The 25,096-nt window shown below is 37.5% G+C and overlaps 1 protein-coding gene across 4 annotated transcripts in view; it reads left to right on the top strand.

Moving 5' to 3' along the window:
* SYT1 (synaptotagmin 1) overlaps positions 1–25,096 on the top strand; it is a 649,966-nt gene that overhangs the window by 422,271 nt on the left and 202,599 nt on the right. The gene's annotated exons all lie outside the window — the stretch shown is intronic.

Here is a 25,096-nt window from a genome sequence, read left to right as displayed (position 1 = left end):
TAATTGATTTGAAACAAAAGAGTTATCAGAGATTGGATTAATAGAAAAAGTTTGATGGTTTGAAGAACTAAGTATGAAATTGGGCACTGTAATTATTTTTCAAGGATCTTTGGCAGTCATATTATTTTTCAGTATCTTAAGTTTACCATATACATATGATATCTATGGGAATAATTTTGCTTAAAATGAATAGATAAAAAGTATTCCATAAATTCTTCAGTAGAAACATGGTAAAAATTCAAAGTTGGTTTTTGATAAAAATGATCATTATATTTTAAATGTGAATGTAAATAATTATTGAATAATACATTGTGAATTCAATGTAGCTTTTTCAGACATTTAAAATACCTGACCAGTTTTGAAGGGGAAAAAAAACACCCAAGAGCATATTGTTATGAATGCATAGGATCTATAGAATTGAGAGTGTGTTCAAGCAAAACCTACCATTTTACTGGCAGAAAGAGAATGAAAAATCTTGCCACTAATAATGTCAGCTGGGTTAATAAGTTATTGAAAATACAAAATAGTGCCTATCATTATGCTTACAGCCATTACTACAAATTTAATATTATTCTAACACTAATTGCATGATTTGAATAATATAAACAATTTTTGGCCATTGTGACTTCAAAGGACTATTACTTAATCTCCCCAAAAGTTTGATTTATTCATTTCTATTATTTATCTATGAATAACTTGAGTACCACCAAAATGCCTTACCCTCTGGTATTCCAATAGCAATCTTTATTTTAGAATGTTACCCTGACACTCTGATATACTGTTAAGTCAGAACATGTTGAATGCATCAGAAGTTGTATTATACATACAAAATTGCTTTTATTTAATCTTTTATCTACAGAACTTTTAGTTTACTCTCTCAGCCAAGTTTTCAGCATTTTCAAGTTACAAAAGTGAACAGGACTTGCTGGGAAAAAATAATAATAACTGGCATTCTTAATACCTTCTTTGTGTAAGTAGGTACTTTACATATTTCACATTTACATATCACACATCATTTATGAGTTTTATATTATCTCCTCTTTCCACCCACCTCCCATTTTAGACCTGATCAAGTTTATTCAGCAATTTAAGTGGCAGAGCTTGGAGTCAAAATCCATGCTCCATCTTGTATTTGATATTTCCCTGTCGTCATTATGATTATTATAAGTCATATTTTGAGACAAATTATTTTCATCAATTTGGAGTAAACAAAAATTATTTCAGTTAAAAGAGGCTTGGTAATAACATACTAACTAATAAGTCTACAAAACTAAACTCTGCTCAGCAGAAATATAATTAGTATTTGCTTGTCTTCAAGCCTAGACACAAAAGAATGCCAGAATATGTAGAAAGAGCATGACAATTTAACCCCAAAGAGCCTAAATATGATCTCAACTCCAAGAAACACATTACAGCAGCCTCATTTTAGATCCTCAGTTTTCTAATCTGGAAAATGGAGATAATGGTTTCCACTTTAGCTTCCTTATAAGTTGGTTTTTAGAGTCAAATCAGATGAGGTGTGGGAAAGGTTTTCATAAACTGAAAAAAAATATACTAATGAAATCTATAATTAGTAAATACAGCTGGTGCTGGATGTGAGAAAAAGAAAACCATATTAGCATTTCTAACCCAATTTTAAAAGAATCTTTTTGAGGCAATATATACAGAACAGAAATTATTTAGGAAAAATAATTGACCCAAAAAAAAAATTGGCCCTTACTGCCTTTTCCATAATCTATCTAAAATAAAAAATCAAGAGTACTTGCACAGATTTTCAAAATGACCTGGAAAAGTTGATGTATCTCTGAAGTTTTATCAGGATTTGAGTCATAGAATTAAAGAAAACAGAAGTATATCCTCCATGTCTAATGGAGCCATGCCTGGGTATGCATAAACAATACTTCAAGAAGGCTTTCTCTACCTTTGATTATACCTTCATTTATTCACTAAGAATTTACTAAAGACTTACCAAGTACCCGGTGTAACTGACACTTCAAAGAAGGCAAAGGAAAGGAAGATAACAGTATCTCTCTTCAGGCAGCCTCCACCATGTTGGAGAGATAAGTCACAAAGCAACCAGAAAACAAGAACTAATATATGATAATAGAGGCAGAAGGAAGGCACAAATAAATGTGAGCAAGATACAAAGTTAAGGACTTATATATGGTATTACCCTGAGGAGGTATTTGAAGAAAGTCTACCAGGAGTCTCTTTAGGGAAAGAATGACTAATTTTGGCAAAGCAAAGGGAAGAAAGGAAATTCTACACTCATAGTGGAGATCTGAGAGAGCCTACAAAAACAAAGAAGATTCCAGCAGGTCCTTAAGGTTATATGCTTACATTTGTGGTGCTTACAAAGTACAGTCTAAAGAGAAGAGGGATAAGAGTTAAAAAGAAAAAAACAGAAGGAAAACCCACTATATCTGAGACTGACTGGCATAAGGAAGCCTCTTCTGTAACAAGACCAGAAAAGAAATCAAGGATTGTGAAAGTTGTCGAAGAATAAGATGAAAGTTCAAATCCAAGAGCCAGGAAATAAAAAGAAGAAATGATGCTGCAAATTGAGAATTGAAAAAATAAAATTGCCATGAAGAGAAATATATTGAGAGAAGCAAAGAAAACAACAGTTTGAGGGGAAAATTAATACATCCGGTCTGTAGCAGCAGGAATCCGTTGTATAATCAAGGGAAAATGTCCTGTGGATAGCTAGACAAGCAAGGAACTTTGTTTTCACTGTTGCCTGCCTGTCACTTTGTATGGTAATGAAGTTAATGAGCCTGAGTCTTCCCTTTCATGACTGGAAGCGCTCATGCCTCCTGCTCTTCTCTGCTTATACATGGCAGCCACACAATTCTCCTGTCAATGCAATCAAATCTCTCCAAATTACATGGAATCTGAAAACATGCTCGCTTGCTTCTAAAAAAATAAACAGAGTACAGGGAGAAAAAAAAAACTCTTCTAAAAAACAGGTAATAAGACTGTAGGCATTTTTGTTTGTTTGTTTCTTATAACTGTTGGCATTCAATTGTATAACATAGGGAAGCAGAGACCATATCTGCCTCTTAGTTGATACTCTTTTTTTTTTTTTCTTTTTTATTGAGATTGTTCAGATACCATACAATTATCCAAAGATCCAAAGTGTACAATCACTTGCCCCTGGGTACCCTCATATAGCTGTGCATCCATCACACTTAATTTTTGTTCAATTTTTAGAAACTTTTCATTACTCCAGACAAGAAATAAAGTGAAAGATGAAAAAAGAAAACAAGAAAAGGAAACTCTAATCCTCCCCTATCCCTAACCAACCCCCCTCAATTGTTGACTCCTAGTATTGATATAGTACATTTGTTACTGTTTATGAAAAAATGTTGAAATACTACTAACTGTAGTATATAGTTTGCAATACGTATATAGTTCTTCCCTATATGCCCCTCTATTATTAACTTCTAATTGTATTGTCATACATTTGTTCTGGTTCATGGAAGCGATTTCTAGTATTTGTACAGTTGATTATGGACATTGCTCACCATAGGATTCAGTTTTATACGTTCCCATCTTTTGACCTCCAACTTTCCTTCTGGTGACATATATACCTCTGAGCTTCCCCTTTCTACCACATTCACACACCATTCGGCGCTGTTAGTTATTCTCACATCTTGCTACCAACACCTCTGTTCATTTCCAAACATTTAAGTTCATCCTAATTGAACATTCTGCTCATACTAAGCAACCACTCCCCATTCTTAAGCCTCGTCCTATATCTTGGTACCTTATATTTCATGTCTATGAGTTTACATATTATAATTAGTTCCTATTAGTGAGACCCTGCAATAATTGTCCTAATGTGTCTGGCTTATTTCACTCAGTATATTGCCCTCGAGGTTTTGTCATCAACCCATTTTTTTTTAATATGGTTTTGTTCACTCACCATACATTCCATCCCAAGTAAATAATCGATGGTTTTCTGCATGGTCATACATTTATGTGTTCACCACCTTCACCAGTGTCTATATAAGAGCATCTACATTTCTTCCACAAGGCAGGAGGGAGAGTCAAAGAAGGTAGAGAGGCAAAAGAAAGAGGAAAAAAAAAATGACAGCTAGGAAGCAGCAAAAGGAAAAATAACCTTAAATCAAAGTAGAATAAAGAATCAGACAATACCACCAATGTCAAGTGTCTAACATGCCTCCCCTATCCCCCCCTCTTATCTGCATTCACCTTGGTATATCACCTTTGTTACATTAAAGGAAGCATAATACAATGATTCTATTAGTTACAGCCTCTAGTTTATGCTGATTACATCCGTCCCCCAGTGCCTCCCCATTTTTAACACCTTGCAAGGTTGACATTTGCTTGTTCTCCCTCGTAAAAGAACATATTTGTACATTTTATCACAATTGTTGAATACTCTAGATTTCACCAAGTTACATAGTCCCAGTCTCTATCTTTCCTCCTTTCTTGTGGTGTCTCACATGCTCCCCACCTTCCTCTCTCAACCGTATTCATAGTTACCTTTGTTCAGTGTACTTACATTGTTGTGCTACCATCTCCCAAAATTGTGTTCCAAACCACACACTCCTGTCTTCTATCACCCTGTAGTGCTCCCTGTAGTATTTCCTGTAGGACAGGTGTCTTGTTCACAAAGTCTCTCATTGTCTGTTTGTCAGAAAATATTTTGAGCTCTCCCTCATATTTGAAGGACAGCTTTGCTGGATACAGGATTCTTGGTTGGCGTTTTTTTCTCTTTCAGTATCTTAAATATATCACACCACTTCCTTCTTGCCTCCATGGTTTCTGCTGAGAGATCCGCACATGGTCTTATTAAGTTTCCTTTGTATGTAATGGATCGCTTTTCTCTTGCTGCTTTCAGGATTCTCTCTTTGTCTTTGACATTTGATAATCTGATTATTAAGTGTCTTGGCGTAGGCCTATTCATATCTCTTCTGTTTGGAGTACGCTGCACTTCTTGGATCTGTAATTTTATGTCTTTCATAAGAGATGGGAAATTTTCATTAATTATTTCCTCTATTATTGCTTCTGCCCCCTTTCCCTTCTCTTCTCCTTCTGGGACACCAATGATATGTACATTATTGTACTTTGTTTCATCCTTGAGTTCCTGGAGACGTTGCTCATATTTTTTCATTCTTTTCTCCATCTGCTCCTTTGCGTGTAGGCTTTCAGGTGTTTTGTTCTCCAGTTCCTGAGTGTTTTCTTCTGCCTCTTGAGATCTGCTGTTGTATGTTTCCATTGTGTCTTTCATCTCTTGTGTTGTGCCTTTCATTTCCATAGATTCTACTAGTTGTTTTTTTGAACTTTTGATTTCTGCCGTATACGTGCCAGTGCTTCCTTACAGCCTCTATCTCTTTTGCAATATCTTCTCTAAACTTTTTGAATTGATTTAGCATTAGTTGTTTAAATTCCTGTATCTCAGTTGAAGTGTATGTTTGTTCCTATGACTGGGCCATAACTTTGTTTTTCTTAGTGTAGGTTGTAATTTTCTGTTGTCTAGGCATGGTTTCCTTGGTTATCCAAATCAGGTTTTCCCAGACCAGAACAGGCTCAGGTCCTAGAGGGAAGAAATATTCAGTATCTGGTTTCCCTGCGGGTGTGTCTTAGAAAATTGCTCCACCCTTTGATGCCTCGGGTCACTGTGCTTTTCTGCCCAGCAGGTGATGCCTGTTAGCCTATAATTCTTGACTGGTGTGAGGAGGTATGTTCCCCCAGGCTCTGGGGTCTGGTTCTGAATGGAAAGGGCTCCACCCCTTTCCTCCTAGAGAAGACAGACCCCCCAGGTGGAGATCATTAGCATTTCAATGGTCTCTCTCTCTGCTTGTGCTGTCTCCACCCTTCCCCAAGTCACAGCCCTGGAAACTGAATATGACTGGGGCTTTCTCCACTGAGCCGAAAAAGAAACAGATAGTCCCCTTCAGACCCAGTCCAAGGTGACCCTCAGGCTCTCCCAGGTCAGTCGTCACCCAAAGCCTCTGTCTGTTTTTTGGGGATTCGTACCTGTAGTGAGCAGTTCACACTCGCTACTTAAAACCCCAGTTGGAGCTCAGCTGAGCTGTATTCGCTTGCTGGGAGAGAGCTTCTCTCTGGCACCACGAGGCTTTGCAGCTCGGTCTATGGGGGAGAGGGTTTCACGACTTGGTTCCGCAGGTTTTACTTACAGATTTTATGCTGTGTTCTCGGGCATTCCTCCCAATTCAGGTTGGTATATGATGAGTGGATGGTCTCGTTTGTCCCCCCGCAGTTATTCTGGATTATTTACTAGTTGTTTCTGGTTTTTTGTAGTTGTTCCAGGGGGACTACTTAGCTTCCACTCCTCTCTATGCCACCATCTTGCCCGAGTCCCCAGTTGATACTCTTTTAATCCTAATTGCATTGAATCACAATAACATTAAATTTCTTAGAAAACAAATAAGTAGTCACCCAAATATTAAATTATCCAAAAATTACAACAGATGTCATATTTATTCTTGAATAGAATTTTTTTTTTCCCTTGGATAGATAGAAAATAGATTAAGGAAATTCCTTACCAAATTTGAACCATCAAAATAAATCCAAATACTAATGGCATCAGAATGCAAGAGCTGCTTATTTTGAAGACTTCTAATCTAAAACTTAAGAATAACATTAGCTTCCACTGGGGAAAAAAAAAATCTGAGCCACAACTCTTTTTTAGTTGTGAACTTAGAAATCAGAATTCAAGAGAGACATGCTGCAAATTTCATAGGATAAATGGATTTCCCGTTAACCTCAAAATTGTGTTGTCCACAGCATGATTGAAAACTGTTACAAACTTCCAAAGCCTTTAGAACTGATTAGTCCCCGAATTGCCTTCCCCTCTGCCAACTTACCTGGCATTCCTTTATGTTTACCAACACACTTCTCCCTAGAGCCTGCAGATAGAAAGCTGCTGGGCTGAATGTGGCACCTTATCTAAATCCTCTGGAAGTTGTTCTGGGGCTTATCTCTGCCTGAAGACCCAACATTATTTTCCACGTCAAATTTCAGACATTTCCAGTATTGTGAAGATACAGATGACTTCGCCTTATCACTTAAAGCAGGCTATTATTATCACAGCATTTTATAACATTAATTATTTGATTAATACATGTGCAGATAAAATGGCTTTCTGTCAACTAACTTTTGTTATCAAGACTAATCATTGCATTTACTGAGAAATATCAGTAACTTTAAAAACTCATTCAGCAGGGACTGTGAATTTGTCCAATAGCACAGTGAATATAGAAATCACATCAACTGATAGGGATTTTGACATAAATTTGTCAATGTATATTTTGTGACTCTGCAATATCAAACAATGTAATATAGTTTACTGAATATTTTTATATATTAAGTTTTTATGCAGTAAGAAATAATTCTGAGAGTTTCCATTTTATTAAATTTTAATATTTTAAAAATAATTCTAAATAAGTGTTCATTTAATATGTAGAATATGGTTGCTGTGACTATATAATGGGAATAGAATGTAGCCAGAGACCAAGTTTAATTTAGCATTTAATGTTCTCTGGTATTGTTCATAATTTGTTTCATGTATATTAGGCTAATCTGCCCAGCTAGGCTGTAAACTCTTTAAGTAAGGAAATTATTTTAAACATTCTCACTATTCCTCCAATGTGCTGAATATTAATGTGTTAGACGAACACATGGATGAGAAGAAGGAAGGAAGGAAGGAAGGGAGGGAGGAAAAGAAAGCTTTCTCTCCTACATTATGATTCACCACAATCCATCTGCCCAGTAAAGTCACAGGTAACTGACCCAAGTCAATGGCTTGTGTTATTTTTACTGCATATTTACAGAGACACATCTTCCAGATTGCTTTGTCAAGGGCACATATTGAAAAGCTAAGCAGAACTATGTGAGAAGAGAATGTGAGATGTGTTCTTAAGAAGGTAATTCTGAAAGCTGTTTGGAAAAGGCTACATTAATTTGCCACAAGGAAATGCCTTTTCATTTACTATGATTTTGGAAAAAAATCTAATGTAGACTTTCATAAGTCTGTGTCCTATTGGGAGAACTTTGTTTAACAAGATGGTCACTGGCTGATAAATTTTTTAGACTGGAGTCTAAAAAACAAAGGAAAGAGAGAAAAGAAGGGAGGTAAAAGTGGATGGAGGGAAGGAAGGAGGAAAAGAACTGAAGTCCTCAAAATGATATTTTCACTGTGCAACAAGCAAGGCTTTGAGTGCATCTCAAGACCCACTTCCTTCATGAAGACTTACCTGAATTCCAGGCCTCTTTTAATTTGCCTATCACTAAAATGTTACTTGAGGAACCCATATGTTCCACAAAATTTGGGGCTTAACTCTGTACTGCCTCCTGTCATTTTCTAGTGGTTACCTAGGAGTCAGTCTTTATAGCTTCCAGAGAAATGGAACTGAATATATACTATATTATATAAATATATAATGTAAATACTATGAGATTTATTATAGGAATTGTCTGATTTGACTGTTGGGGATTGGCAAATCTGAATTATGTGGGGCATCCCACAAACTGGGAACTCCAGTGAAGGTTTTGATGAATTTCCCCAGGAGCAGCTGACTGGCTGAATTAGAGATGGAAATAATTCTTTCTGACTGCTGAAATCATCAGTTTTTTCTTTAAGGCCTTCAACTGATTGGGTGAGACTCTCATTGCTCTTGGAAATCTCCCTTGTGGTTGAAATGTAATCAGCCATAGATGCGATTATCTGACTGATTATTTAAATCTACAAAATATCCTCGCAGTAACCATTAGGTCATTGCTTGCTTGACCAAACAACTGGACACCATAACCTGGCCAAGTTGACACATGAACTTAAACATCATGGTCCAGCCCTTGTCAACTTGGCACCCATACACATCTCCTCAAACCATACTTAATCTCCAAATAAAAGCAATAGCAGTCACTTTGCCTAACGTAATTCAGCTGTTCCGTGTACAACTGGAAACACATTAACTCTTTCCCCAGAATAGGCTGCAAGTCCTTGGATAATATTCACTCTTAAACTTGATATCCTGTAACTTAAATACTATGACATAAAGTTAATGCAACCTATGTTATATGATAAGGGGATAAGATAAGGAAGAATACAAAGATATTTGCTTCATGTATATATACAAATGTATACATAACAAAACAAGGAAGATATTACTCATAACCATTACAATCTTCATTTCTGCCACTGGTCACATTGTCATAACTCATATTTATAACTATTTGCTACCACTACCCATTCTGTATTCCCTTTACCTTCAGTAATCACTTCACTTCAGCTGGTTGTAGGTCTTTGCTTGGCGGGTGAACCAAATCTTCATTCTTGAAGTTTCTGGGCCATTAGTAGCCCTTCTTAAATTGGGCTGCTGCAGTTTTCCATTGACTTTAATCATGGGGCATGATTAGTACTAAGAGACACTCCAAGGGATATCCTTTTACAGGCAAACTCTTCTTTACCTCCATTGTGTGTGAAGCAGTCCTATTTCTCCTTGATAATCAGAGTCAATCAGCCCAGCCAGTATAATAATTCCCTTACCTGTTAATTCAGAGGTATAAGGAGCCCAAAGTGGCCGGATAGCAGTCTTAACTTCTAGTTCAAAGGAATCATTGTTGTGTCTCCTAGTGGAAGCACTCCCCCTTATGGAGCTAAGACCTCTATAGACTATCAGAGTTAAAGGTTGTGGGGACAGGAAACATAATTTTTTCTAGTTAATCACTTAGGGGTAACAGCGAGTGGCACCACTCCCATTTCTACTCCTTGACTATCGGACTCATGAATTCTGACTATGGGAAAACAGCACCAATTTAGAGCATATAAACCTTCTGGAGAGCATTACCCCAGCCCTGCAGGGTATTACCATCCAGTTGGCATCATAATTGAGTTTTGAAAAGGCCAATCCACTGTTCTATCAATTCAGCTGCTTCAGGATGATGGAGAACATGGTAAAACTAGTGAATTTCATGAGCATGTACCAATCCCTGTACTTCATTTCCCATAAAGTGAGTTCCTTGTTCAGAAGCAATGCTGTGTGGAATACCGTGATGACGGATAAGTCATTCCACAAGTATATGGATGGGAATTTTGGCAGAAGTGTGTGCAATGAAGGTGTGATGGTTTGAAGCTGTATGTATCCCCCTGAAAAGATCATATTCTTAAGCTAATCCATTCCTGTGGGTGTAGACCTATTGCGGATAGGACTTTTGGTTAGGTTATTTCAGTTGAGGCACGCCCCAGGTAGGTCTTAATCCTTCTATGGAGTCCTATATAAGAGATAAATACAGAAAAAAGCCACAGAGAATCTGAGACAGAAAAGCCAGAGAAGCTGAGAGAGAAAAATCACAAAAGCTTAGAGAGACAGAAAACAGAGAGGAAGCCACAGAAGCCAGAAGCCAAAAACAAAGAAACCCAGAAGTGAAGGGAGAGACCAGTAGATGCCACCATGTGCCTTCTCATGTGACAGAGGAGTCCAGATATTGTCTAATGAGGCCTTGATTTGGACATTTTCATGGACTGAGAATGTAAATTTGTAAGTTAATAAATCCCCAATGAAAAAGCCAGCCCATTGCTGGTTTATTGCATTGTATCAGCTTTAGCACACTAAAAAAGATGACAAATCCATATTGGAGTATGTGTCTATTCCTATTAGAACAAAATGCTGCCTCTTCCATCATGGAAGTGGTCCATTATAATCAACCTGCCACCCAATACTGGGCTGATCACCTCAGGGAATGGTGCCCTATTGGGTACTGAGTGTTGTTCTCTACCGCTGGCAGATTGGGCCAGGTAAGCTTTGGTGAATGTATGTCCAAGTTGCTGAGCTCATGCATAACCTCCATCCCTACCACCTTGGCCACTTTGTTCATGAGCCCATTGGGCAATGACAGGAGCAGCTGAGGAAAGAAGCTAAATGGTATCCACAGAATGGGTCATCCTATCCACTTGATTGTTAAAACTCTCCTCTACTGAAGGCACCCTCTGGTGGGCATTCACATAGGACACAAATATCTTCATATTTTTCATTCATTCAGAAAGGTCTATCCACATACCTCTCCCCCAGACCTCTTGTTGCCAGTCTTCCGATCATGTTCCTTCCAGGTCCCTGACCATCCAGTCAAAGTATTGGCCACTGTCTATATAAGTCAGTATACAAATGCATCTCCAGCCATTTCTCCATCCAAGCAAAATGGACAACCAGGTGCACTGCTCAAAGTTCTGCCTACTAGGAGGATTTCCCTTCACCACTGTCCTTCAGAAATATAACAGAAAGGAGCTGTAGTGCTGCAGCTGACTACTTTTGGGTGGTACCTGTCTATTGTGCAGTACCGTCTGTAAACCAGGCCTGAATTTTCTCTTCTACAGTTAACTAATTGTAGGGAACTTCCCATGAAGCTATAAAGACAATTAGGCATTGTGCCTTTTTTTTTTTTGTTTGGTTATAGGAGAGGCCAGAAGCAACAGCTTATCCTTCACCTTAGAAGAGATATCTTGACATGCCTCACACCACCAGATGCCTAGAAATTTCACTGACGTGGAAGGCCCTTGAGTGTTTGTTGGATTTATCTCCCACCCTCTGAAACACAAATACCTTACCAATAAGTCAAGAATATTTGCCACTTCTTGCTCACTAGTCTACTCAGCACATTGCGTCAATATAATGAACCAGTGTGATATTTTGTGGAAGGGAGAGGCAATCAGGTTCTCTGTGGACTAGATTATGACATAGGGCTGGAGAGTTGATACATCCCTGAGGTAATATAGTGAAGATATATTGCTGGCCTTGCCAGCTAAAAGAAAACTGGTGGTCTTTATTAGCAGGTTTTGAGAAAATTGCATTTGCCAGATCAGTAGCTCCTTATTCCCAGGGGATGTGTTGATTTGCTCAAGCAATGATACCACATATGAAAGAGCAGCTACGATTGGACTTACCACATGGTTAAGTTTATGATATTTCACTGTCCTACTCCAAGATCCTTCTGTTTTCTGCACATGCCAAATAGAAAAATTCAATGGGAATGTGGTGGGAATCACTACTTGTGGTGATTTAGACCTATGTACTCCAGAAAAACGTATTCTTAAACTTAATTCATTCCTGTGGATATGAGCTTATTGTAAGTAGGATATTTTGATGAGGTTACTTAAGTTAAGGTGTTGCCTGACTCAGTTAAGGTGGGTCTCAATCCCACCTTACTGGAGTCCTTTATAAGCAGAAGGAAATTCAGACAGAGAGAGAAAGCCAGAGGGAGCAACTAGAAACTGAAAGTCAGTGGAACTCAGCAAAGAAGGGAGAGGCCACCATGTTTGTTACTATGTGACAGAGAAGCTAAGGACCAAGGATAACTGGCAGCCAGCCACAGAATGCCACTGTCTTCTGGGAGAAAGCATCACCTTGATGATGCCTTGATTTTGGATTTCTCTTAGCCTCGGAAGCATAAGCCAATATGATTGTGTAAGCCAATCTATTGCATGGTACTTGCTTGAGCAGCCAAGGAAACTAAAACACAACCCTTGCATACTTTAAGAGTGCCTAGAATGAAATTCACTGGCAAGTATTCTTGCCTTTTTTGCAGCACTTGGTCCTTTTAGTAACAATTTTTTCCTTAAAATGTTCTTGTCTTTTGGGTAAGGAGAAGAGATAAGGGAAAAGCCAGAAAGATGGATATCACAGTGGCTCACGAAAAAATAATGTAAAAGTGATGGTGGCACTAATCTCTGCAATCCCTTCAGGTATGCAGTATTGCTTTTGATTTGCTATTTTACTAGGCAGAGGCAGTTTTAGTGGCTTCTGCTTGGCCTTTCCTATCATAGTAGCCCTCACTCCACAAGTCAAGGAACCAGTGTGGAGATTCTACCAGTTGTTCAGTATGTCTGTTCCAATTTTGCTTTTTGGAACTGGGAAAATAACCACAGAATGGGTCCAGGGACCCACTGTACCCACTGTGAGATGGATCTGCACTAAGACTCCGTTGATTACCTGACTTCCATAAGTACATACTCTGGTAAACCACAATGATATTTTGGGTCTCCTGGAATTAATGTCAGTTCTGAGACAGTATCTAAAAAGCCCTGAAGTGTCTGATCATTTCTCTTTCCCCAGTGCACAGTTACCCTGGTAAAAGGCCGTAGGTCCCTTTGGAGGAAGGCTGGGAGAAAGATCAGCAGTATAAAGTTTTTAAAGTTTTGGCAGTGTAGCAGGCCCTTCCCCAAGGGGACCCAGCCTTCTTTTCATTGAAGGGGTTCTGGGTCTGTAAACTATCTCAAGTCTGGGAATTGACTGAGGAACTATGACTCTGTTTTTGTGATTCAAGTTTGACTTTTGTTCACTTGACCTAGTACTCTTCTGCTTATACAAATCAATTAAGAATTTAGTAGCCTACCCACCTATTTCATATCAAGGTGCCCCATGACCAACTAGCCAACGTCATAGGTCTCTGTGAGTCAGACTATTCTGAATACTGCTGTCCATTATGGTGGCCATGCCCACCTTTTCTTTGTTGATTAAATGCTGCCACTTGGCTTCTGCCAATCCAAGACCTGATAATCCCCATTGTGTTTTAGGATCCAAGCTCAGTGGTAGCAGTTCCAAAGTAATATATGACCTACAGAGAAGGGCAACCACAGAGCTCTTCAGAGATGATGGAGCTGCTTTCATAAATTTATTTCTCATAGTCCTGGTGGAAGGTATGCTCTCTGAACATTCCTAAGGTCAGTGAGCAGGTCTTACATGATAAATCCACTCTAGCCAATCAATCTCTATAAACCTTTGGATACCCTCATCTACATTAGATCGTGGTAGTTCTGGCATTTTAACTTAGGCAATGAAGGTAAACTCAGTTATAGCTTTAACAGACACAGCATGGTTAATCTCTTCAGGTGGAGGTTGGATGGCTAATTCCTCAGGGAAGATTGGAGGTGGGGTGGCTGATTCCTCAGGGCAGACCACTGCAGGTTTATCTGGCAAAGAAGACTCATCAAAATATTGAGTTTCAGTGTCCCCACTATCATTATTATCAGCCCATATGTCCCCATCCCAATTTTTAAGATCCCATTTCTTTCCAGTCAATGACTTTGCTTTAACAGCAGGCACCCTGCATAGTTGGGATTCAATTTATATTGTAATTCAGCTACTTACACAAGACCCTGGGTCTGGTTTTCAGAAATCTCAAGTCTGCAGGTACATGAAATAAGAGTTTCTTTCAGGGCACACATAGATACTTTCATGTCCTTCATGTAGTGCTTGAGCTGAGAATTTGAAGCCTGAGCTCATCCCTTTTTTAACAACTTTATCTAGTATATTTAGGAGCAACCAGCGAACATCATTATACTTTTTAATTCCACAGAACTTTGGTAAGGTATCAAATATACTGTCACCCAAAGCCTTGCCTCTTATAAGCAGCTGAGTAGCATATCCAGTGGTACTATTTTGCATATTAATACTGCCAGTTCATACCACAGACTATCAGGGCCATCTTGATCATTTGAAACAGTCATTAGTACCTTTGAATTTAATCAGATTAGAAAATCAATTCCCAAAACCCCAGAACCAACTCAGAAGTGTCATCCTTAAAATTCTGTTTCTCAAGAACCACATCCGATACCAAATCTGTATTAGTCAGGGTTCTCCAGGGAAATAGAACCAATAGAAGATTTATTATAGGAATTGGCTCATTTGATCGTGGGAATTGGCAAGTCCGCATTCCACAGGGCAGGCTTCTTGCCGGGAACTCCAATGAAGGTTTTGATGAATTCCCCAGGAGAAACTGGCTGGATGAAGTACAGTTAGAAATTCTTCTTTCTGACTACTAAAATCATCAGTTCTACCTTTAAAGTCTTCAAGGGATTGAATGAGACTTCTCTTATTGCTGAAGGCAGTCTCCTCTATTGATTGTAGATGTAATCAGCCACAGATGCAATCAACCATTTGATGATTTAAATCAGTGAAATATCCTTATAATAACAATTATTCCAGTGCTTTGTTGACCAAACAATTGGAAACCATGACCTGGCCAAGTTGACACATGAACTTAATCATCACACCACCCAAGTACAGGTTAAGCACATAGCAGATTGTCAATAAGGATAAACAAAAGCCTAAATGAATGAAAGAATGAACTTTCACTTCCACTACTGTTGGTGAATTTTGCATTGATCCTCTGGGAAAGGAGTTTTAAATTTAGAATCCAAAGTTCTCCTAGTTCCAGGGAACTATGACTGATCATCACTGGGGTACCATACACTCCCACCTATGTGAAAATTTATACATACACACTATCTGGCTATGAACCTACAGAATAGTTTCTGTGAAAGTTCAGTGGGCACTTAAGACTGAAAAATGAAGAAGGCCACTCCATAGAGCAAAATAGTAACAATTTATTAGGGAACTTACAGACTAGGAAGCTGGTCCTAGGTGGCCATAGGTCATTCATAGTAGCACTCCTCATCACCCAGGGTGTTACAGGGCGTTTCTATAGAGTAAGAATAAGGAAGGCACAGGGCCAAGTTGGGATTTACAAGATCATAAACATGTTTCTTTGAAATTACTGATATGTAGCAGGAGTAATCTAGTACAGATAGCTATCACGCTCAGGAATGCGCACATGCGCTTTAAGATGTACCTAGAGGGAGGGTTGTTTTTTTTCCTTGTCTACAAATCTATGGTTTCTCTCGCTTGTGGCCTCACACATACACACACCCACGCACATATTTTCCCATGGAGAGTCCATGCTTTTGCCATATTTTTAAAGGGGCATATGATTCAGAATACAGTTAGAACTACTATTCTAAAAGGTGAGGAAAATGTAAGTTTGTCTAATACCCAGGAACCAAGATGGGTCATCTTTGAATCTATGTTAGTCATAGCAAGAAATTGTTAATTCTGACCTCTGACTCATGGGTTTAATCTTAAACCATACTCTATATAATTTTGTACACTCATTCAAATTTTGTATTTAACATTCTGTCTTCAGGGGTGGTTAATGAGTATATTAATCCACATATCTCCAGAGGTTTTTTTTTCCTCATTTGCATTCTGTAATTTAGAAAAAGCTTTCAAATGCAAGGCCTATTTTGTTTTTTGCCAATTTTTGAAAAAAAATGATTATCCTTGTGTGAAATTATTCATAAACCATCTCAGAAGCAAAGCTTTGAAATACAGATTATTTTTTCTACTAGTTAATAGCAAAGTAATTTTCACATTGTATTCTGCATCTTGCATCAATGTATGATGATCTAGAAAGAATATGGATTATTTTGAATAAAATTAGAAGTTGGCAAAAAGCCAACAATGAAAAAATACATAAATTATTCATAAAATGAATTACATAGAAACTTGTGCAGTGATGAGACACTCAGATAACAAAATAGAGATATATTGAAAGTAGAAACTGCTTGAAATTATTGCTGAATTTTTGTAATGACAATAGCAAAGACGTGTCATCTTTGAAGCTCTTGGCTGAAATATTCTGGTATGATGAAGACATTTCAAGCTTATATTTCCCAGGCAGGAAATAATAGCTCATCTTATGAAAATGATATGGATTTTATGTTGTCTCTGAATATGGTGAATGGTAATGGAATTGACAAAAAATGCAGATCTGTATTTGAAAGTGAAATCAAGGCATAAATAAAAAACCAGTGAGTTTGTCCTTGATTAAACCTAGTACCCAATGAGTAAATCTACCAAAAGTTTGTCAGGCTAGGTGACTGCAGTTGCTAACTGTGAATCAAAATGAGAAGGAGAGACTTTCAACTTCTCCTACCTGAGATCAAGAACATGGCTTTGTGCATTGCTTTCTTCTCACCTAGCATGAGAGAACTGAGTGTTAAGTTTGTAATATTGAGCTAGGCATTCTAGGGAATGCAAACTAAATCTGTTTAGAAGTGAGAGTTCCATCCCCTGTGTCAATCTTCTGGCTGCTATGGCAAATACCACCCAGTGGTTGGCTAAACAACAGGAATTTATTGGCTCATGGTTTTAGAGGCTAGAAGGCTTGCTTCCTTTTGGAGTTGGTAAAGTTCTGGTTAACCAACAATCCTTGGGTTCCTTGGCTTTCCCATCACAGCGCCATGTTGTCTCCTTTCTCTTCAAGGTTCCATTGACTTCCAGCTTCCATTTCCTCCCTATGGCTTTCTCTTTTTCCCATGTCCAGTGCTTTTTCCCATGTAAGGACTTCAGCCATATTGGATTAAGTCCTACCCTCATTCAGTGTGGGACATTTTAACTTAATAATAATGTCATCAAAGGTCCTATTTACAAGTGGATTCACACCCACAGGACCAGGGGTTAGGACCTGAACATGCCTTTTGTGGGGGTATGATTTAATCCCCAACACCCATGGAATGCGCCTCCACTAGCCATAGAACACTTTGTGTAAAGTAGAAAAAGCACCTCCTCCAACTGTTCATTGTGTAGATCTGAGCTGCAATGCATCTCTGATGGGTAGACTCCAGATTTGAAGGCATAAATGTGATACACACATGTTCTAGTTTGCTAATGCTGCCAAAATGCAAAACACCAGAAATGGATTGGCTTTTATAAAAGGAGTTTATATGGTTAGACAGTTACAGTCTTAAGGCCATAAAGTGTCCAAGGTAACACATCAACAATCAGGTACCTTCACTGGAGGATGGCCAATGGCATCCAGAAAACCTCTGTTAGCTGGGAATGCACGTGGCTGGCATCTGCTCCAAAGTTCTGGTTTCAAAATGGCTTTCTCCCAGGACGTTCCTCTCTAGGCTGCAGTTCCTCAAAAATGTCACTCTTAGTTGTACTTGGGGTATTTGTCCTCTCTTAGCTTCTCTGGAGCAAGAGTCTGCTTTCAACGGCTATCTTCAAACTGTCTCTCATCTGCAGCTCCTGTGCTTTCTTCAAAGTGTCCCTCTTGGCTGTAGCTGCTCCTCAAAACATCACTCAAAGCTGCACTGTGTTCCCTCTGCCTGTGGGCTCATTTATATAGCTCCACTGATCAAGGCCCACCCTGAATGGATGGGGCCACGCCTCCATGGAAATATCTAATCAGAGTTATCACCTACAGTTGGGTGGGGCACATTCCATGGAAACACTCAAAGAATTCCAATCTAATCAGCACTAAAATGTCTGCCCCACAAGATTGCATCAAAGATAATGGTGTTTGGGGGACATAATACATTCAAACTGGCACAATACAGCTGCTACATAATAATGCTAAAGATCTCTCATTTATAAATGTACACTCAGCAGCAGCTTTGTTCTTTATGAAACTTTCCTCTCAATTTCATAATGTTCTATTAAAGGGAAGGGTATTTGGAGAGTCTACTTTTTAAAAATAAATATGTCAGGGCCCCTTAAGTACAGAGCTTTTTTAAAAAAAAATTTATTTATTGATAAAACTCCCCAGGAGAAAAGCAAATGATGTTTTTCAATCTGGGAGTTAAATTTTTATTGTATAAAGAATATTTACTAGTTGATTTCTTCAATAAATATACCCTTGGAGTACTACATTTGTATGCAAGAGCCTATTAAGCTATGTAGATCTCATTTGAAAATCTGCCATATTATGATCTGAGTACCATGATTTTGGCAAATATGAGAAATCTTCTTTTAATAAAGTAAATAAAATCTAGCTTTTGACACCAGGGAAGTAAATTATTAGGTTTCATGTTTGCACAAACCATGATAGCACTGTATCCTAGCCCTGAGAAAAGTGCCTGTCACATAGTAGATGCTCAGTAAATATGTGTTTAATTAAATAATTTCTTTTTTAAAGTGCTCAATTTATGCCTATTTCCCATGAAAGAACAGCTTCTCTTGATAGGTGGAAATCTTTTTTTTTTTTCCAATCAAAGACCTGCTAATGCAATTTTTTTCTAAATCGTTCCAAACTTTTAAAAAAATTTTTTTGAATCAACTACCAGTGCTTCATGTCATGAATAATCTCCAAAAAAACCCTGAATGTTGAGTCAGTAAGAAGTGAATTTCATGTGTAAGAAGGGAATTTATTAACTTGATTTTATACATTTATACAGCTTGTCAGATTTTTTTTAATTTTAAATAATGCATTTTTTTATGAGTCTAATGTAAACCATGCAATGTAATATAACACATAGTCAGTATTTCCTATTTGGTAGGATTAGAGGCAAGAGGGGCATTTTAGCAAGTATATCTAATATATTTATTTAAATACCCATCAAAACTAGATGAGACTTGTAGTGAAACCTCAAAAAATAAATATCATTTAAAGACTGAAGAGGAAAAAGAATAGCATTTCAGAAGAGAAGGAACAGACTTTATAAAAACATGGGGAGAGACTTAAGCTGGGAACAATGAGTTACCCAGTCTGACCAGACTAGTGATGGGTGGAGAAGGAGAAATAAGAAATAAAGATGGATAAGTAGGGTTGGCAAAATTATAGAGGAATTTGAAAGATATATGAAAAATAATTGAAAATTGTGTTTTAGAAAATTTTGTGTGACAGCAATGAATGGGGAGAGGAGATAATTGACAGGAAGGGAGATGTCAGTCCTGCACCTTGTAAGTAGAAATGATGTAAAAGCACTAAAATTCATTGAAGAAAGAAATGGCAAGACTTAGTAACCAATTTGCTTTAGAAATAAAATTTTCCTGAGAAAAATGCCTGGCACATGGTAGATACTCAATAAATCTGTTTTTAATTAAATAATTAATTTTTTTAAAGTGCTCAATTTGTGCCCACTTTCCATGAAAGAACAGCCTCTCTCAAAAAAAAAGAGAAATCATACTTTTCAACAAAAGACCTGCAAGTGCAAGTTTATTGCTAAATGTTCCCAAATTATGTCCATTGAGACAGAAAAATGATAGAAGCAGTGACAGAAGTCATATCGTTGGATTGGGGAACTGGTTTGAGGAAAACCAGTTAGGAAACATTCCATGGGCAGTTAGGAATGCAGGTCTACAGTGTAGAAGAGAAGCAAAATAGAATGACTGGTCTAAACGTTTAGAACATGGGAAAGGTTGTGATCAACAGTGAGTGAATGCGAAGAACCTTGAATAACAACCACTTAATACTTGGGTACGGGACCAAAGAAAGAACATCAAAGGCATAGCAGGATCTGCTAGTAATGGTGGCAATGTGGAAACAAAAACAGAAGAAAATTTCAAGAAGGAAAGTGTGATCAAGACTTTTAATACCACAGACAGTGTTGTTTGGATTTGACCAGGAGGAAATCATCGGTTACCTTTGAGAAATTCTTGGGCAGGATGTTGTAGTCATGAGAATGATTGCAGAAGAAATAGGTAAAAGGGGTGGATAAGAAGGAAAGAGAGCAGAAATTAAAGCGAGAGCCCACAATACTGTTCCAGTTGTATAGCTGTCTATTTGCAGCACACATTACAAATCTCTTGAGGGGTGTAATAGTTTCATATTCCTGCTGTAACAAATTACCACAAATTTACTGGCATTAAAACACACACATACACACACACACACACACACATTAGCTTTCACATCTGGAGGTCAAAAGTCCAAAATAGGTCTCACTAGGCTAACATCAAGGTGTTGGCAGGGCTGCGTTCCTTTCTGGAAGCTCTACAGGAGAATGTATATTCTTGCCTTTTCTAGCTTCTAAAAGCTGCCTGCATCCTTGGCTCCTGGCTCCCTTTCTCTAGCTTCAGAGTGTCACATCTTCAGATCACTCCCTCTGACTCTGATACTCCTGCTTCCTTCTTTCACTTATAAAGACCCTAGTGATTTCAGTGTTCCCACAGATAATCCAGGACAATCTCCTCTTCTCAAAACTTAATCATATCTTCAGAGTTCTTTTGCCTTGTAAGAATATATTCACAAGTTCCAGGGATTAAGGCATGGACGTCTTTGCGAGGCCATAATTCTGCCTATTACAAGGTCTATGTTAAAATGTCAGAAGCAGTTTTAAATTAACTTGATTTTGACTTAGTTCAGATGCATTGGTTTACTTTTGGATCAAATAACAAATGTGAGGTTAATTCATTAACCAGAAAATACTAATATTTTAATGGAGAGCTTTTACTGGTTGTTTATTTTAAGTTATGTTAAAATTCTTGTTATAAAATTCCTTTTAATGATAGTCTGGTAGCAATAATAATAAGCTAATAGCTTTCTGCCAATAGCAATATTTTAATGAGACTATTTTGATAGAAACTGTGTTTTATATTAAAGAAATCACTCTCAGCAGCTTCTTGCCATACTATTTGCTTCACTGTTGTTGTTGTTTTTAATATAATATGTTCTTTTAAAAAGACCAAAGTTAGATAGGGTTTTTTCCATCCTTTGTGTACATTTATAAAAATTTTAAAACCTAATAACTTAAAGACATATTTAAATATCTCAAACTATTCAATCTATAGAGCACCAGTTTTTCCTCTGTAAATCTGAAGGGATAATAACTAATCAACAAAACTACTGTGTACATTAACTGAGATAATATATATGAAACTGTAGCACAGTAGGCTAAATCTTAGCCTAATCTGAAATATATTCCATAAGACTCACTCACTAATATGGAAACATGTCCCTGTAATAATAACAAATCAATAATACTGTGGATGTGCATTTTTAGAAAACTTAACAAATTTTAAATATTATATTGCTCTGCATAACAAAGTAAATTTTTAACATGAACATTCAAGTCAAATAACTCTAATTAAAAATGGCTATTTCTCTAGCGACACATCCCAAAGTAATTGGGCAGAGAATAAAAATATACATTCAGGACCCCCCTGAGGAGCTGGGGGAGGATGCATAGGTGTTGGACTTCGTCACCTGGATTGTTGCTGATGTTCTCAGAAAACTGGGGACTGATGGTTGATATGCTCAGCCCTCTGTCTTGGGGCTTGCCCCTTTGAGGCTTGTTACTGCAAAGGAGAGGCTAAACCTGCTTATACTTGTACCTAAGAGTCTCCCCTGAGTGCCTCTTTGTTGCTCAGATGTGGCCCTCTCTCTCTCTAACTAAGCCACCTTGACAGGTGAACTCACTGCCCTCCCTCCTACATGGGACCTGACTCCCAGGGGTGTAAATCTCCCTGGCAACGCAGGATATGACTCCCAGGTATGAATCTAGACCGACATCATGGGATTGAGAAATGAAACGAAATAAAGTTTCAGTGGCTGAGAGATTTCAAATGGAATCAAGAGGTCACTCTGGTTGACATTCTTACGCACCATATAGATAACACTTTTTAGGTTTTAATATATTGGAATAGCTAGAAGTAAATACCTGAAACTATCAAACTGCAACCCAGTAGCCTTGACTCTTGAAGACGATTGTATAACAATGTAGATTACAAGGGGTGACAGTGTGATTGTGAAAACCTTGTGAATCACACTCCCTTTATCCAGTGTAAGGATGGATGAGTAGAAAAGTGGGCACAAAAACTAAATGAAAAATAGGGTAGGATGGGGGAGATGATTTGGGTGTTCTTTTTTACTTTTATTTTCGATTCTTATTCTGATTCTTTCTGCTTTAAGGAAAATGTTCAAAAATAGATTGGGGTGATGAACGTACAACTATATGATGGTACTGTGAACAGTTGATTGTACAACATGGTTGATTGTATGGTATGTGAATATATCTCAATAAAACTGAATTTTTAAAAAATGACATTTCTCTATATTACTATGATTATTAACTGATCAGTCAGGCTTTTATAAGGGTTGCCATACATAGTTTTAATGGAATACTGATTTTCTGTTATTACCTATAAATTTGTGTGATTTTGAATAATTTTTTTCACAGAGAGAGAGAGATATACTATCTTACTAACTGGATTTTTCCCTTTACGAGAAGAACAAACCTCTTTTTATCCCCAGTTGTTAGAAGATGTTCCATTAATGTTTGTTGAGAGGATAATTATTCTCAAAACAAGCATGGGTAAATCCTATTGCATATTTACCAAAATCCTATACCAGAGAGAAGATATGTTTCTGACTTAAAAACAAGCAAGCAAAAAACATTTTCCAGTTTGGGCTTGAAAGCCCAATAGGACTGCCATGTGTGTTTTCAACATGTTTTAGAACCAGCTCCTCTCCTGTTAGCCAGGTTCTTTCCCAAGATAGCAGTGGCTATCTGGTTTCTAAAATTTTTGTAGTTAAGATACAGTCCTCCATCATTTAATTTATCAATATAAACATTTGAAGACTAAAAAATCTAAATTTGCAATAAAGTGTTCCACAAATGATAACATTAAGGTGCTTTTTTTAGATTATCTAAAGGTGCCAGTAAGTTGTAAGGAAAATTCTACTAATAATTTAATTTATTCAACATAGCATATTCAAAAGTAAAATTAAGGTATTCTGCAGATGAACTGAAAACAAACCTGGAAGACAGCAGCACTTAAACAGAGAAAAATCATGAAGTTTTTCGGTGGCTTTAATTTACCTTCAAGTTTCTTACTGTAATTCCACATTCCTATTTCTTTAACTCCTTTTGATAAATAATGTTCCTATGCTTTCACTCTCTATTTTCTTTTTGTGCACTTGTCAAATCATCTCCTTCTTGTTCTCTGTAATTTAGGAGACTTTTATGTAGTTCTCTGGGAGACTACCACACAAGTCCGACTGGGAGAATAATTTACGAGGTTGAAAATGAAGGGTCATTATTAATGCTGTCTTGCCAGCAGTGAATACATAGACTGTTTCGGTCAAGCATGCCAGGATTTAACTAGATCAACAGAGGTAGAAGCTTTAAATCAGGTATTATAATGATGTTGTTGGTTATAAAAGCTTACTTTAATTTACATATTTTTAAAAATATGCATTGTTTAATGGGGGTAAAGAACCATAAGAAAACATGCCTTTTGGTGTGGGCTTATCTATAACCTTCACACAAATATTTCTTTGGCAGAAAACACAATTTCAGAGGTTGTAATTAATTTCATAGGTTCTTAGGTCAACATGAAGCATCCAGTCACAACCTAGAATAATATGCAGAGTGAGTATTCTACCCTATGAAGCTAAATGAGAAAGGAGAGTGAAGAGTGGATCTTCTCAATTTTGAAGAGAGTTAATTTTTAAGTGTCTTGACTTTATTAAAGTACTCCTGACTTGATGTGCAGCAATAGTTAGTACTAATGATGTTTATGTGGCTAAAGGAAAACAGCACTTTTTTTAATCATTTCAGTGTCCAATGCCTTTTTAAAAAAATTACAACAGATACATCTAATTACTTCTTCTGGTTAATCTCAACAGCTGTGATTTGTATCATGCATAATTCCTTTCCAATCAAAGTGAAATCCCAAATGTTTCTATAAGACCTTATTTTTTTAAAAGGATAGTAGGTGGAGGGGATGCCAAATCAGAACATATGTTAACTTTTAAGAAATGGACAACTATAATAGAAAACTAGTGTTTATTTGAGTATGTTCACTTATACATGTTTTATTATTTTACACAGGGCCTGTAAATCTGAAACATCCCCTTTTATCTAAAAATCTATCTTCCTCTGGATTCCCTTTGCATTTCAACTGAACTCCTTTGTGTTTTCATCTTTCTTTTGATAGACTTACTGATGTGCATGTTTTATGTACCCTCGTATACCCTGAGCTTTCTGTTACCCACGGTACTTACCCCTATGCCTTAAGTATAAAGAAATAATAGCTAACATTAATTGAGCTTTTGCTACATGCCAAATAAGTGTTTTGGTGTATTAACTTCTTTAATCTCTACAACCTAGTGAAATGGGTACCACTATTATCGTCACTTTATAGAGAAAGAGACACACACAGGAATGCGGAATGGTTAAGCAATGTCACCCGAGTTACACAGCCTGAAAGTAGTCAAGCCAGGACCTGAATCCAAGCCTGGTTCTGGAGCCCGAACACTTAACCATTCATTCCCTGGCCTCTAGAGGAACTTTATTAAGTTTTTACCACATACCATGCACTGCGTATTATTATTAATCCTCAAAAAGACTCTATGAGGTGCCTACCAATTTACCTCCACTTTATAGTTGTGTAAACTGAGGCAGAGAGGGGTAAGGTAACTTGCTCAAGGTCACCCACCTAGTAAATGGTGGAGCCAGGATTTAAACTCAAAGGTCAAACTCCAGAGCCATGCCCTGAATTAAGGAAGGAATGGATTAATGAAAACCTAGCCTGCAGAGTCA

Source organism: Choloepus didactylus, chromosome 8 (genome assembly GCF_015220235.1).
Source record: "Choloepus didactylus isolate mChoDid1 chromosome 8, mChoDid1.pri, whole genome shotgun sequence".
Lineage (NCBI taxonomy): Eukaryota > Metazoa > Chordata > Mammalia > Pilosa > Megalonychidae > Choloepus > Choloepus didactylus.
This window is presented reverse-complemented; position numbering and strand designations above follow the sequence as displayed.